The sequence below is a fragment of the Ambystoma mexicanum genome, chromosome 7p, assembly GCF_040938575.1.
Source record: "Ambystoma mexicanum isolate Mex_15411 chromosome 7p, UKY_AmexF1_1, whole genome shotgun sequence".
Taxonomy (NCBI): Eukaryota; Metazoa; Chordata; class Amphibia; order Caudata; family Ambystomatidae; genus Ambystoma; species Ambystoma mexicanum.
The window spans coordinates 165,078,543-165,094,387 of NC_090939.1; the positions used below are offsets into that span (position 1 = coordinate 165,078,543).

Sequence of the window (15,845 nt, forward strand, 5' to 3'; positions counted from 1 at the left end):
TTTGCAAAGATGGCTTCTGCAAGGCCACTGGTGAAAACGTGTTTTTGGGGCTGGTTCCTGTAGGTGAGAGTGGCCCCTTCGGAGAAGCTGCCTGAACACCTCTGCTGGTACGGGGGGCTGCTGTGATCATGTCAGGGCACACCCCTAAATGCTCACACCATAAAAAATACAACCGGCTAGGGAGAAAAGGCCAAGAAATTCTTGCAAGAAAAGAAGTTTTAATTATACAAAACATGGGAGTGCCAGCAAAGAACGCTGCTGCCCAGGAACGTTCAGAGCAAAAAGGGTGCAAGCAAAAGCTTAAAAGCGAACACAGCGTCACTCATACACAGTAAAAACCCACGTGGCTGGTTGCTGTGACCCTGTACATGGTCAGTCTACTCCATAGGGCATGCCAGGCCATTGGTCCCAGCCCTGTCCGTCCATTTTACATCACGTGGGGTCAGCTGGGCTCATCGTCTCAAGGGAACCAAGGTTGAAAAGACAATTAACTACATTACACTAACAGTGCTGCTCTATCATTATACAGGGCACCTTGCATGATCATAGGCTGGTACAGGGTGAGTCTCGAGGTCGCTCTGGCCCGCACACATTTCACTCATCCCAGTCACGTCTTCCGGCTTCCAAGGCTTCCACCCTCACTTTTGAACTATAATTCATCCCTCCCTATACCTCTTATTAAAAATCATTTCATTATAAAATAAAGATAGGGTGACCATTCTCTTAGATCTTTTATGGTTCACTAGATTATAGCCAGTGGCCTGGGGTGCACTGGGATCTCAGAATTCAGGGGTCTTGGGACTCGGACAGTTGTAGGGGCTATAATTCGTAGTTTGCTGGGTGGGGTTCGGAGGCCTGCTCTGGCCAGTTTGTGATAACGTGTGCAGCAAGGCACTTAGCATTGTCTCATGGCCTTGCAGGATACTCTCTTTCTAGGGATAAACATATTGGCAACTGTTGTAGAACAAAGGAGAGTTTTTGTGGCAATTAGCAGCCTGGGTCTCTCTCTCTCTCATCAGAACTTGGGCCTATTCAGATTTCTTCATCAGGTTTGTGGCCTGTCTCTAATGGGCTGACATACAGGACCCATACTTCTGCCATAGCTACAAAATGGCATTTGTTTATATGCACACACTAAGGGCCTCATCACGAGTTGGGCGGTATCCCAGTGGTATTACTGCCGGGATACCACCAGGGCTAATAGCATTACTGTCAAACCCCCCGGTGCTATTAGAGCCGGATCACGGGTTTGGCGTAACAGTAATTCCCCATTCCCCATTGGGTCCATTTGGGAATTCCCCATTGGACCCAATGGGGAATTTGTGGCCTAAATACCGTTGGTGGTATTACTGCGTGGTATTTGCACCAACAATCACTGAACTCCCGGCGCATTTACGCCCAGCTCAAAGTTGGGGGTAAATGCGGCCAAACCCTTGATATGGCGGGCCCTTAAATGCGGTGGTAATAGCATTACCACCGCATTTAAGGTTTAACACCAGACTCGTGATGAGGCCATAAGTTTAAACATCTAAAATTCACATCATATTATGATCATGCATGGCCTATTTATATACTCCTCTGGCACATCACAGGTCTCCTAGTTGGGCTCTCCTCACCCAAAAGCACACAGGGGGGTGAGATGCAGTAGTTCCCTTCCCAACACTGGGACACACCTTGCTTAGCTTCAAAGCGAGGAAGGAGTCAACCCCCTAAGGCCATGTTGCCTAATAAATGAGCCCACCTTACAAGACCACTTAGAGAAACATGGCCTTAGAGGGATGGATCCTTCCTCACTTTGAAACTAAGCAGGGCCGGTCCCGGCTACTGCATGGATGGGCGCGATTCCACAGTCCCGAATACCATTTGTTTTCTTAGTTTTAAATATCTCATAACAGACAGCATCCACATTATTTGTTTTTTCTAACCGTGCTACTGTCAGTCCTTGAAAGTTTTGCAATCAGAGACAATTCTTTTGTCTGATGCTGAATTCCATTCCGATGCCCATGGGCTGTTTGTGTGCTATACAAATGTAAAAAATAAAAATAAATAAAATTTGTAGTCTCACAGTCAATATGGGGGAATAATGCTACAATTGTGCACGTTTTACATATATTCTTCGGTACCAGCTTTTGATTTTCGACATGGGGACAAAAGTACCTGAGCATATGTTATTCTTGAACCTAATCATTTTTTACCCTTTTTCCATGCTGCTTAAATGTGGTTAGTTAGGGTTGTGCGTTGTATCGCAACAGTCACCAAGAGTTCAGCCATAAAAAGAGGCTTATAGCACGCTCCTTAACCAAAGTGGGTGATCCTCAGCAAATAATTTAATCTCAATGCACATTGACTAAAAACATGGTGAGTTCTCAAAGCCAATAAACAATGAGGGACTCCAAGCCAAAAGATACACCCGTTCGTGCTTGGAAAAAACATGTATATATATATATATAGAAAAACTAGGAGACCGAGGTATTAAATCTTGTTTAGGTGAACAGGCAAAACTAGACCATGGATGGAGCACTAATCAAAAAATACCACTGGGAAAGTACAAACCACATCACAAAACAGGAGATGAAAAAATTCAATTCACATCCTAAACATTTTCATTTAATTTAATAAAGTGTATCATAAGAATTCTAAAAACTCCTAATGTGTAATAAAACATTGAAGTCATAAAATACAATTCATGGAGAAAGTTAGTGCATGATTATCAAAACAATTACTCCAAAAAATAATAAGCAACACGCCCAGACCCATACAATTCACCAATCACTCCATTCATACTAAACTCATACATATCTACAATTCATACCACAAAAACAATGGTGAAAAACACGGACTATACATAAACACAGATAAACTTATTGCACAAGATATTATAGCACCATGTTCAAATTCTAGTAACAAGAACTATATTGCTAGAATATCATTAGAATGTCCTAACATTAGAGACCTTCAAAAGGTCATATTAATTGACAATTATGGCCACATCAAGGGTGGACAATTTAGAAAACCGATATGTTTCTTTCCATCTTCATAGTTAAGTTAATTGTGTGGAAATTCATCAGGGTGACTTAGGAACTGAAGTCATCAATGATCTATGGTGCTGGAGTGCTGCGAAGCTCCATAGGCCAGTCTCATCCTGGCACCTAAACAAGAAATGGAAGGGACAGAGATTACTGATCTCGAATCGATTGATTTTAGGAGTTCAGTATAAATCTGTGGCGGTGCTCTATCAATGAGCGTGAATACAAGGTCACATGACCTGTTGAAAACACCAAGAGGAGGTCACAAGCAACTAATGAGAGGACCAACAGGGTATGGAGACTAAATATATTAGGTACCAACCCTCTGTACAGTGCAAGAGAGTGAATACAAAAGGAAGAACTATCTAATTTGGCAGTCTAATAAAAACCAAGTAATCCACATATAGTTGGTAATTCTGAGGCAGTGAAAGCAGGGTACACCTAGGTAGCCATGGCTGGTCAAAGCCAGAGAAAATGATAGTAATGCTTTTACCAGAAGTAATCTGGAATACTATAAAGAGTGTTAATTACATAATTCAGTAGCTTTGGAATTAAGGATAAAGTAGCACTTACTCTGCCATATACCGAATCGCGGCATAGGCCCCAATAGTTGGATCAGACAGATAAGACCAGGCGCAATGTAACCAAGCAGAAATCCTGGAAAAGCATGCCCTATAGAAATGAAGCATAAAATCGAAATGCCAGATCGAAAAACAAGTATATGGACTTAAAGGATATATCTAATCATATGAAGGCTATTAGGGTTAAGTAAAGAAAACAAGAACCGAACACCATAAAAACTTACTTGAATGGATAGGTGTCAGTTAAACTTTGTATAACAGTTTAGATTGCGACGTACACCATCGCGTTACTGGAGCCACATAAGTGGAAGCAGAGATGGTCGTAATGAAAGTCGCCCGTCAAAAGTTATTTAAAGCATCTGGCAAAGGGAACCTTAAGAACAAACGTTGTTAGCAAATTAGACAGCCTGTCAGTGTATGTGCTGTTTAAATACACGTATACTCGAACGCAAGTGTGACTCCGCACCGTATGGTAGAAAAGAATACATTACGAAAGGCACATTTTACAAAAGCGGAGGAACAGCATGCATTCAGAGGACTGTGATAATACAGTGTGGTTCTGTGCCGAAGCATGCGTGAAAACCCGTGGGCGGCGCATATCGTTGATATGTGTAAATTGGGATCAAACGAAGCAAAACTGAAACACACAATGGTCATCCATTTCACCAAATGTGTAAGGTAGTAACAGTGATGGTAATAAAGATTAAAGCCCAAAGAGCTACACCGTAATTCGGAGGTAAGAAAACTTGTATACAACTGGTATCTACGAGTCAAAAATACACTCGAATGCTTACCGTGTGCGGGAGCTTACGTCGAATATCCATGGTGGAAGTAAGCACAGTCTCTTCATGTAATGGAAGAAGGACTGTAAAATGAAACTAACAGCTCCATATATCCTGTAGAGCATCACGGTACTAGTCACGTGTGACAGTGCGTTTAAAGTAAATAGATGCGGCCATACTGGAAAGGAGTCACTAATCACATAGCAATGTTGTGAACTTTATCAAGATTAACACAACAAACCAGATGGGCGAAATGGTACAAAAGAAAGAAGGTGGATGGTTATACAATAGAACAGAAATAATCGTTACATCTGAATTCAAAAATGTATCATCGAAGAAAGGATTTAGAAAATGAGGTCTAGTTGTTCATTAAGGCCAATTAAATGGCTTTTGGTGAGGAATATTAACCTCATCTCTTCCTTTACCAAGATACTTCTGCTTGTGTTACCGCCATTTGCAGTACGTACCTTTTTCAAAACAGTCCATTTCAGATCTTCACAATCGTGTTTGTTCATCAGAAAATGGCCAACCATGGGAGCTGTGATGTTTTTATTCCTAATGCAGCTCTTATGTTCGGTAACACAGATCTTTATTTTGCTTTTCGTTTGTCCAATATATAATTTTGGGCAAGGACACCAGATGGCATATTCGACTCCACTGGTATTGCAGTTTGAAAGGTGTGTTGTTGCCAGGCTTTTGTCAGACCTATGTCAACCACAGTAGTGCGTTTAGTAGACGAACAACATTTGCAACTACCGCAGGGTGAATGTCCACTAGGTCTTGCTAAACCCCATTGTTCAGTAATGGTGAGCTCAGAGGTAGAATAGTCACAAATATCATTCCTCGTAACTAATTCTTTGAGGTTACGTCCGCGTTTGAACGCTCATCTCAGTGCCGAGACTGGATTGTTGCTTTGGATAACAAATGCCAGTTTTTTCTAATTATACTGACAATTTTGTGTGACAGCGGATTATGCGTACTGACAAAAATCAGACCATCTGGGTCAGGTGTAGAAGATTTGCTCTTGTATTCAAGAAGGGCTTGTCGATGATTATTAGAGGCCCTTTTGAAAGGCTGTTTTACAATTTGTCGAGGATAACTTCTCTGTATGAGATTGTTACTCAAAATCCCGGCTTCCTCCTTAAAGACATCAGTGTTGGTACTGTTGCGCTTCAACCTAAGAAATTGGCCGAAGGAGAAATAGTCACGAAGTGTTTTGGGATGGAAGCTGTCATATCTCAATAAAGAGTTCCTGTCCGTAGGTTTATGAAATGGTTTGTTGGTAGCGTGTTGGTAGTGTTATTAACTAAAATGGTGAGATCTAGAAAATCGATTCTATGTCTATCGTAATGAATCGTTAATTGTAAAAAGGGATTGATGCCATTAAGCCAATCAAAAAATGTCAGTAGTAGTTGTTCATCGCCGTGCCAAATCATGAGCACGTCATCAATGTACCTTTTCCATAAGATCTGGTGCTGGCGAAAGATGTTGGTTTCGCTGTAAATGCTCTGTAGTTCAACTGAATTAACATAAAGGTTCTCAAAGCCTGCAATCTTGTATACATAATAAAAAACACAGATATCTTTCAGCTATAGTGGGTTTCTCATCCATGCAGTTGTGATAAAAATGCAATTCCAGCGCAGCAAAGAGGCGTGAATTTACCAGCTGTGTTATTAGTGCTCTGAGGGGGAGGGGGCTGCTTTGATAGCTGCACTGCAAATTCAAAGTAGGCTGGAGAATGCCCAAAATAATAGTGTCTCACAATTAAAGAAATAATGATGATAAAGATGGGTGACAGGTAAGTATAACAAAAAAAGTATTAGGCGGAGGCACAGTAAATGGACACCAAAGCATGCTTTTGCAGGAAACATGTGCTTGTTTCATTCATTTTTTTTAGAAGCTGCAGTAGCTGATAGCTCATTGCGAATCCCAGGGTAACATAGTAGGAAGCAAAGAATGTTTGTTACTTTTGAGGTCACAAAGCAAAGCTCACGAGTCCTGCCGAAAGGCAATAAATACACAACTATTTTATAATTTCAGAATGTTTAATTTACTAAGCCTGATCTATTGACTGTTTCAAAAAGCCCATGGCGGTTTCAAATTGCCCATGAACACATTTCTGCCCGGGAAGAAGGTCAAAGAGTTGTTAATGTGATACATTTATACAGTGACTTGTTTTTGGTTTAATGCTCTAGTAGTGTCATGGCAGAAGGTTCTATCTCATGTCAAAGGGAGATGAGATGACCGGGACAGATGAATACAGTTCTGCTGGTCATCCCTAATATTTCAATGAATCGGCATTACTATGTGGGAACTAGGGGTTGGCCTGTGACGTCACAGTAGGAGCCAGGGATGGTGTGGCAAGGTCTGCGGGACCCAATCACTGAAGGTAATGTATGTCCATCTATAGGGGTCTAATATGCAGTAACCAATCAGCTACATGTGGGGAGACTTTTCATGTTGCCAAATGCCTAGTGTTCATTATTTTAGACGGGTATAAAAGCTTTTGATTTTGGGGTGTTTCCTTTACAGTACCTTTTCGTGCAGTTCTGTTCCGCGTTGTGTTTGAATATAGTTGTCCCAGCTGCGCCTGAGATCCTGAAATAAAACTGTGATACTTCTGGCCTGGCGTACACTCCTTTTTGACTCGATTTGTAATTCTTTGCTGGTGAGTTCCGAGGCGACCCCCGACACACAGTCACCAGGACTGACCCTGCTTAGCTTCAAAGCAAGGAATGGGCCAGCCCCCTCAGGCCATGTTGGCTAATAAATAAACCCACCTTACAAGACCACTTAGAGCAGCATGGCCTGAGGTGGTCAGATCCTTCCTCGCTTTGAAGCTAAGCTGGGTTGGTCCCAGTTACTGCAGGGATGGGAGACAGTCCACAGTCCCGAATGCCATGTGTTTTCCTAGTTTTAACACACAGAATATTCATTATTTTAAACCATGCTACTTTCAGTCCTTGAAAGCTTTGCACTTAGAGACCATTTCTGTTGCCTTTTTCTGAATTGCATTCTGGTATTTGTAGTCCCCTAGTCAAGATGGTGGGAATAATACCACAATTGTACACGTTTTGCCTAACAATGCTCTATAAGGATTCATATATTTGAGTGACACTGTTGTATGTGTAATTTTCAAGTTAGCTTTATAAAGCAGAGTTTTGTTGAAAGCCAGACATGGGGGTTGGGAGGGGAAATGATGAGAGGGCAAGTAAATCATGAGAATTTGCCCACAATGTGGCAAGAGTGTTTGCAATCCTGGACACTGGTGCAGTTATTTTCCCCTAATTGTGGCTGCTTTTCAGGACACAAGTAAAGGACACATGTGGGTGGACAGCGTACATTTTTTTTCAGAGGGCAGAAGCAACCCCTTGGGTCTTTTTGAGGATGGCAAGCTTGCTCCAGTATTTGGCTTCCCGTATTTTACTCAGGTTGCCATGTTCCCAGAGTAGACGCTTACTCACAGGCCCAAAGCACATGTTTCATATTGAGATTTCGTTTTCCAGGGAATATTTCACAACAGATTGCTGGGTTTAAAAGGTGAGCACCCTTAATAGTTTGCCAGCATATTTATTTGAACATTTCCAATCTCAGGTTATTTTTGCGGTGTTCATTACTTTTTTTAAAAGTCCAATGCCATTTATTTCTGTTCACTTTCATCTAAGGAGTAGATCTATTGAACTACATTTGTATATTTCACTTTAAGATATATGTTCACTTACGATGAGCGATGGGTTGAAAGTGTTTTAAATTATAGAGTGGCCATGTCAACCTTCACCCAAATCAATTGAATGACCCTAAGATTGCCTTGGAGATCCTAATGCAGTTTGTTCTACCCATTTTCTTTCTTTTTCAATAGGATGCAAACGATTGATTTATGATTGTTTTCATATACCTTTGAATATCTTGCAAACTAGCCACTATACCCCTGAGGAACCGTCAAAATTTAGATGGGGAAACACGTGTCGGGAATAGGCTGGACACATTTATTTAAATCAACAAATCTAAGATATACCCATTGTGAATAAGAGATGCTATGAATTGAATTACTATATTTCAATGAAGATACCATCCCAACAATTGGAACAAACTCAGGCTAAGAAGAATTTATAGAATTGAACTCCCTTTTTTCTTCTTGATTTTGTTGTTCTAAGTGCAAGCGCAAGCTACAATTAGGTCTCCACCTTAAATTTCTAATTGGGAATACACAGATCGTGTTTCCTTTCATAATTACATCATACATGGGGCCTCATTACGAGGTGGGCGGTATGGGGTTAACGGTGCCGGTAAAGGTGCCAGAGCCGTTAACCCCATACCGCCCTATTACGAGGCCCGCTTGCAGGACCCGCTCTTGACGTCTGGTTTTACCAGACGTCCTTAGCTGGTCCTGCGAGCGGCCCAGCATGCTAACAACGGAGCCGTCATTAACGGGAACGTTGTTAGCATGCTCCCCATTCCCATTGAGCCCTATGGGGGCTCAAATGGGAATGGGGATGGTCCGGGTCGGGGTTCCCTGAATGGGGAAATATCGGGCCCTCCAAGGTCAGAATGGCCTAGTAATTCCACTTTCAAAGACCAAGGACCCGGACCCGAGTTTGGAGGCAGCCATGCCCTTATTAAGGGCATGGCTGCCTCCAAACTCGTAATGATGCCCATGGTATATGTGTGCTGTACAAATTAAAGCTGGAGCAGTCATTACACAGAGGACTTCAACAGACCTGACATGTTTACCTGCAGAACGCAAGCTACGGCAGTCAGAGTCACATGGCATGCACCAATAGTGGCCTACCCAGCGCTTAATTTGCCACAGCCCAAAAATGTTCCAAGACGCGTGTGATATGATATGATATTTATAACGCGCTTTATTCCCAGAGGTTTGTAAGCGCGGTTCTACGTTATTTCATCGACTACTTTTTCATCGTGGGACTTTTCATCGCCAACATTTTCATTGCCAAAAACTCTTTTTATTTATTTTTTATTTTTGGGGGTTCCCCCACTCAACCCCCCCCCCTAATTTAATAATCATACCCCTACCCCTATAAACCCCCCCCCCAAAACATTTTTTTTTTAAAAAAAGAGTTTTGGCGATGAAAAATGTTGGCGATGAAAAGGTAGTCGATGAAATGCGTGTATACCTGTAAGCGCGGACCCGGGGATCGAACCTGTGTTGCTGTACGTCGTCTTGCTTCCAAGGTGAGCGCGTTACCCCTGAGCTATCCTCTCGAGATGCTGCCACGTGGCAGCAGCAGATTGCCGCCCACTGCTGTGCCCACAGGGTTGCATTGCAGCTCCAGCTCCCACTGGCTCATTGGGGGTCATGTGTTCACCGCGAATGGCAGCTGTATGATTTACAAACACTGATCAAAATAACAGAACAAACTAGTTGTGTTTTGAAACCAGGCACCACATATGTGAACTGTTTCTTTCACCGAACTGCAAGAAACTACGGGAATACCGCCCGGTCAATTCCTCCTACACAGGGCTGTAGCGAACAGACTCACAAAACGATGGCCAGAGATGGAGACCCTCGACACCGGCCACGAGGCCATCGAGAACCTACTATGTGCGGCGGAGGGAGGCCACGAAACCTCGAGGCTCTACGAGACCCTACTGAACTGTGCTACGCAACAAAGTCTCAAGAGTAGAGATAAGTGGGAACTTGAACTTGGCGAGAGGTTCGAAGACAAAGAGTGGGATGCAGTGACACACTACCACAAAAAAGTATCCCGGAACTCACGGTTCCAGCTCATACAATTTTACATTATTCATAGGGCTTACCTCACCCCACGCATCATCTCCAGATTCAACGACACGAGCACCGCAACATGTCCCAAATGCCTGGATCCCTCTGTGGGAATGACTCACATGTTCTGGGGATGCCCGGCAGTCCAAACCTTCTGGTCACAGATCCAAACCAAAGCAGCCAATGCGGACATAACGCTAGACGTGCAATCCCCCAAAGCCTGCATCTTGGGGCGCTACCCCAGGAACAAAAAGAATAGGTCGCTGAACAAACTCAAAGACCTCATGTACATCCTAGCAAAAAGAAGGATTGCCATGGCCTGGAAATGCCCCAAGGCACCCAATGTTGCAACGTGGTGGGAGGACCTACGCAAATGGACCACGGCCGAGACGGGAGCATGGGAACTGGCACAAAGACACCAGAAAACCGACACCTCCGACGACCTATTACAGTGGGTGGCCCTTACGGTATCCTTGTTCCACCCTGAGGTAGGCAGCTCCACCGATGGAGACATAGACAACACAAACTAACCCAGATGCGCAGAGACTGCAGCGCGTGATTGTGTACTTGGTCTGGGGGGGAGGAGGGAGGGAAAGGGAAGTTACTACCAATCCTCCATTGGCTTGGAGGACACTATGTTTGTATAGTCTTATTGTTAAGAAAATAATAAAGAAATTTAAAAAAAAAAATATGTGAACTGTTTCTTCACAAAACACACGTTCTTTTGATTCTATCGGTGACGAGTGGAACATTTAAAAAATCTTCTAGGGAAAACAGAGGAAACATGTTGAGTTGATGTAGCACAATTATTTACAAATGTATCAAAAATCTTTTAGTGAACTGATTAACTGGCCTGTTAAACATAGCCACAAAGGGCCTCATTATAAGTATGGCGGTAAGGCAACAACGGTGCCGGTAGCGCTACCGGCACCGTTGCTATCTTACCGCCATACTACGAGCTGTGCTCGTGGGTGCCTCTCAGACCCTATGGGGCTCAAGTGGGAATGGAGATGTTCCGGGCCTGGCACCTGCAAAAGGGCAATTACTGGGTCCGGCTGGGCTGGAACAGCCCGGTAATTGCCCATTTGCGGGTGGCGGACCCGGATGCGAGTTTGGAGGTAGCCTTGCCGATTTTACTGGCAAGGCTACCTCCAACCTCGTAGTGAGGCCCAACGTCTTCGAAAGGTTGGCCTTGTCCCTCTGGTCGTGCTGGTGACTGCCCAAAAACTGGAAGTGCCTAATTTAACGAGACAATGAACGTGCCTGCCGAGTGCCCCCACCTGCAGAGGCACAGCAATGCAAGCATCAAACGGCAATGGCACATCTTAATGCCCTGCTAGGTTCTGCCAGCAAGCTTCCTAGGTGGGAAGTGCCAGGGAGTCTCTGAACAAAGGACAAAGCAGTTGCCTGCAAACACTCTCCTCAGCTTTGGGACGTCCACCTTAAAGGACGACACAAGCCCTGCAAAGACGCTAGGAGGAGTGCCACAACAAGCATCAACCATCCAGAAATCATGTTTGGCTGGCTGCTCCCTGTAGCACACGCAGAGCCACCCACCTGGTTGCCAGTTATGACCCTGCCACAAGGTCACAGCCGGTGACTAGACCAGGCTACTAGCATGACCATCACAAGCACCACCGCTTCAGTATCTTCTGCCTTACTCATGTCAATGGAAAATTAGCACAGTCATGCCATGTGGCTCATTGCTGTTGCTTGTGTTGTGTCTAAAACTCATTGGGCCTCATTACATGGTCGCCGGTATCCCGTCGGCATTAATGGCGCGATACCAGTAATCTGTATTACCGTTTCTGCCAATTGGTGTGCCGGAATTACCGGCAGATTCCAAGTGGTGGAAACGCTGGTAAATCCCCATTCCATGGAGTACCGTATGACTCCATGGGGGGATTTGCCGGTATTAACAGCACTGGTATTACCGGGCCAGTAATGCTGGCAGTTTTTTACTAGCAGGGTGGCGGTTATACCTCCCGCTCAGTGCTGGAGGTAAATTCACCACCCTATCATAAAACTTGGAGTGTGCTGGTGCGGAAATAAGTGTCGGGGCTCAGACCTGGCAAACATCCCCACAAATTAAGCACTCTGAGAAAATACACTTTTGTGATGACTAAATTCAGCATATCTTTAAGGGAAGAGGACGCAGAAGCTTATTTGAGTCTGGAATAGTGCACAATTCCTTGGAAAAGGCCTTTGCCCAGAAATTGGAAGCTATTGGGGATTCTGTGCTTGGCTGCACGGAGGGCAGCCACCTGCCGCCAGCGCCTCCGCTCCATATGATCAGACAGCATCCATGCAAATGCATCCAGATCAAGTGCATGCTTAGGGCATTGCAGACAGCGGACATGTCATTGGGAGTCAGTGCATGCATGCAGTGACATGTTTATTTGATGCAAAATACCTGCACTCCTTCTTTGAGTCCCCATTACACCTCTGATTACTGCCGGGGGAAGCAATGTGGTGTAGGTCGGGCAATCACAGGAGACCGAATCACAAAACATAGGTTAAAAAACAAAAATGAGCAATCTGTGAATCAGTGTAAACATGCCTGAGAAAAGTTGAACACCTCACACACACTGATTAATAAGGGAAGAGCGTTTACGGTCTTCAAAAAAGGTTCCCCGGGCACACAGACCCTGCTTAGGCGTTTTATAGTCGTGATAAGACATCTGCTAATTACCATAATCGATTCTTACCACTCTGCCAAATTCTGAGTTTTGTTTTTGAACGTCTTATTTCTGGAGGTAATTACCTCCACACAAGGTAACCACACAATTACCTCCACACACAAGAGCATGCATTACCGCATCCGGTAATTACTACCTGCGGTAATTACCGGATCCCATGGAGTTCTCTAGGATTCCTGAATGTGGGATAACAGAAAGGTCTGTATGCCTTGGAGTCCTGCAAAACCTTCCAGGAAGCCAGATAATTACCACATGCGGTAGATGGATCTGGTGGTATAACTGGAGATAATCCTGCCAAAGTCATAATCATGCCCTCCATGCTTTTTGGGGTCTCATGAATTGTCTGAGCAACTTTCCAAATGGGGGCTCCATTTCTTCAGGAAATATCTTGCCCTGTAAAATGTGGTTGTGGCTTTAGCTAGCTACTTTGGCTAAGCTTTCTAAATGGCGTTCTTTCCTCTTGACGTTGCCTTCGGGGGTTCATTTCTGAGCTGTGTATGTGAGACGGGGCTATGGTCACCACCTCATTCAGCAAAATGGGTTGAGCTGAAATGATGATTTGGCAGATTGAAAAATCTTGAAGAAAGCAAGAATGATGGGACCTTAGTGATGCCACGGAACCTTTCCTGGCAATGGGGCTTGCAATGATGTTTTTTCTTTTTGTGCAGTAAAATATAGTGGGTTTACTTTTTTCGGGCCTACTATGAATCATGAATAATAGACATTCTTTTTAGCACTGCAAACAGAAACAAATGGATTATGTGGATTTTGCTTGAATACATTTGCCCAGTGCTACCTGCAGCAGAATGCTTTGGAGCATTGTTCCGCCAACAGAATTCAAGTGTGTCTAACACTACTTTGGTGTACCAATGCCTTCAAAATTCAAGTGTACTCACAATTGCTCTAACATACTCCACCACCTACAGAATTCGTGCTTGCCTAAGACAGCTAAGGTGTGCTCCCTGCCCTCCAATGTTCAGATTTGCGTAAGAATGCTTTGTTGTTGTACTCCCACACCTACACAATTCACATCTGACTAAGATTGCTTTGGTTTTCTCCCCACCTACAAGATTTGTGTGCACCTAAGAGTGCTTTAGTGTACTCCCCTGCCTACAAAATTCACATGTGCCTAAACGTGCTTTGGTATGCTCCTCCACCTGCACAATTCACCTGTGCCTAAGAGCTGCTTGGCATCTTCCCCAAACCGAAAAATGTTGCATGTGCCACAGACTGCTTTGGTGTACTCCAACACCAACAAAATACATGTAGTGCTCTCGCTGCTTTGGTCTCTGAATTGGTGTTCTCCACCTGCACCCAGAAATCATGTGCCCACAAACCCCCTACACACTTCCACTGTAATTTTTAACCCTCAGTAAGCTACATTATTGATTAAACACTACTCTAACCTACAATATAACTGATTTTAACTTAACTCTGCGTATCTACGCAAATTCTTTCCTCTAACCAGCGCTATGTAGTATTGCTCCTGGCCCTTCAAATGCCAAACCCAGAAGGTCCGGATTTAACGGTGCTGGTAAAACCGTACCGGCACCGTTTTCCGGACCGGCTAACTCCGAATTATGTGGCCGTGTGGTGTAACTCCACCGGACATGGAAACACCAACACCATTACAGCATGGTGCCAGTGTTTCCACTGCCCCCATTCCCGTGGAGTTGTGACTCCACAGGATTGGGGAGTAACGGAATGCTGCCTCTGGAATAACGGGACCACCGGGGCTGTAATGCCCCGGTGATTCTGGCAAGTCCGGAGCTGGTAAATCCCCACGAGTCCAGCAGGAGACTGCCGGTATTACCGAAAGTGTTTACTCTTTGTGTTATATATAGATGAGAGCTTGAAAGCAGTGAACATCAAACCTCGGGAAAAACAGGAAAAGTGTAATCTCCTCGAACAAGAAGAAATTTCATGTGCTGAGGTTTACATGGAACATCCTGTCATTGTGTACTTTATGGATACTCAGGTTCCGTAATCAGGCAATTTTAAATATACCACACGCGACATAAGGTAGCAAACTAAGCGATGCCCAAGTGAATAGTTGGGGTGTACAGCCAATCATTTGAGAGAAATAACAATGTGTATCATTAATTTGATCAAACTTCAAATGTCTTTCTTCTGTGGGGAGTCCAACCAGCAGTCCTAGGTGAACAGAGTAAATAGTAAAGCAATGGGTGTGCAATTGTCCTGCTTACTAACTGGATGCATAAATACCTACTCTTTCTTCCAATGTGTGGATTCCTGAAGTCAAGTTGCAATTTATGAATTGTTGAAAGAACTCCTTTGGAGAAGCACATAAACCGATGTTTTGTGTACCTAAAGAGCATGTCCTGTGTGTCTAAAATGTGCTTTGGTTCTGTTAGATATTCTGTCACATGTTAAAACAGATGAACGGTGTACGTTTATGCCCTGATAACAAACTTTGATTGTACAGTTATATTTCATTCTGATGGTTAGTCACATGCACACATATTCATTGTTGTTCCCTACTTTTAGGTGCATAGCTTCATCACCTGGCTGCCCCATCAGCATGAACCATCATTTACATGGAACATCCGATCAACCTGCCCGGCTTCAGTGTCTCTTGATCATTTAAAAAAAGATATTTCTAAGTGATTTACCAATTGTCAATAAATATTGTACGGCTAGTTCTGTAAAAAATAATAAAAGTTGCAGTCAAATCTCTTGTGAATTTATTTAATAATTATTTGTCTCAAATATGCCAATACCACTTTGTTTAAATAGATTTAAATGTATGGTACTGTTTTGTTTATCCAAGCATAAACCCACCAAAATGATATGATGTCAATTGGTTTAATATGTTATTTTTTTCCCTTTTTTGGGAACTAACTCTCAGTTACACGCTACTTGCGTTTTGCAAACTGTAAAGCTTAAGTGGCATGCAATCAAAAACTCCCAGAATGCGTGCCCAGGGCTGGTTAAGGAGTTATTCACGTGTAACTTCTCCACAAAGCATGTGGATGACATTGCACAACATGTCG

General features: G+C 43.6%; 1 long non-coding RNA gene across 1 annotated transcript in view; it reads left to right on the forward strand.

Annotated features, from left to right (window-relative positions):
* LOC138525790 (uncharacterized) overlaps positions 1–15,524 on the forward strand; it is a 30,617-nt gene extending 15,093 nt beyond the window's left edge. The window contains exon 2 of the long non-coding RNA XR_011283433.1: positions 15,340–15,524. This is a non-coding gene — a long non-coding RNA (uncharacterized lncRNA). The remainder of the gene's footprint in view (positions 1–15,339) is intronic.
* The last annotated feature ends 321 nt before the right edge of the window (positions 15,525–15,845 follow it).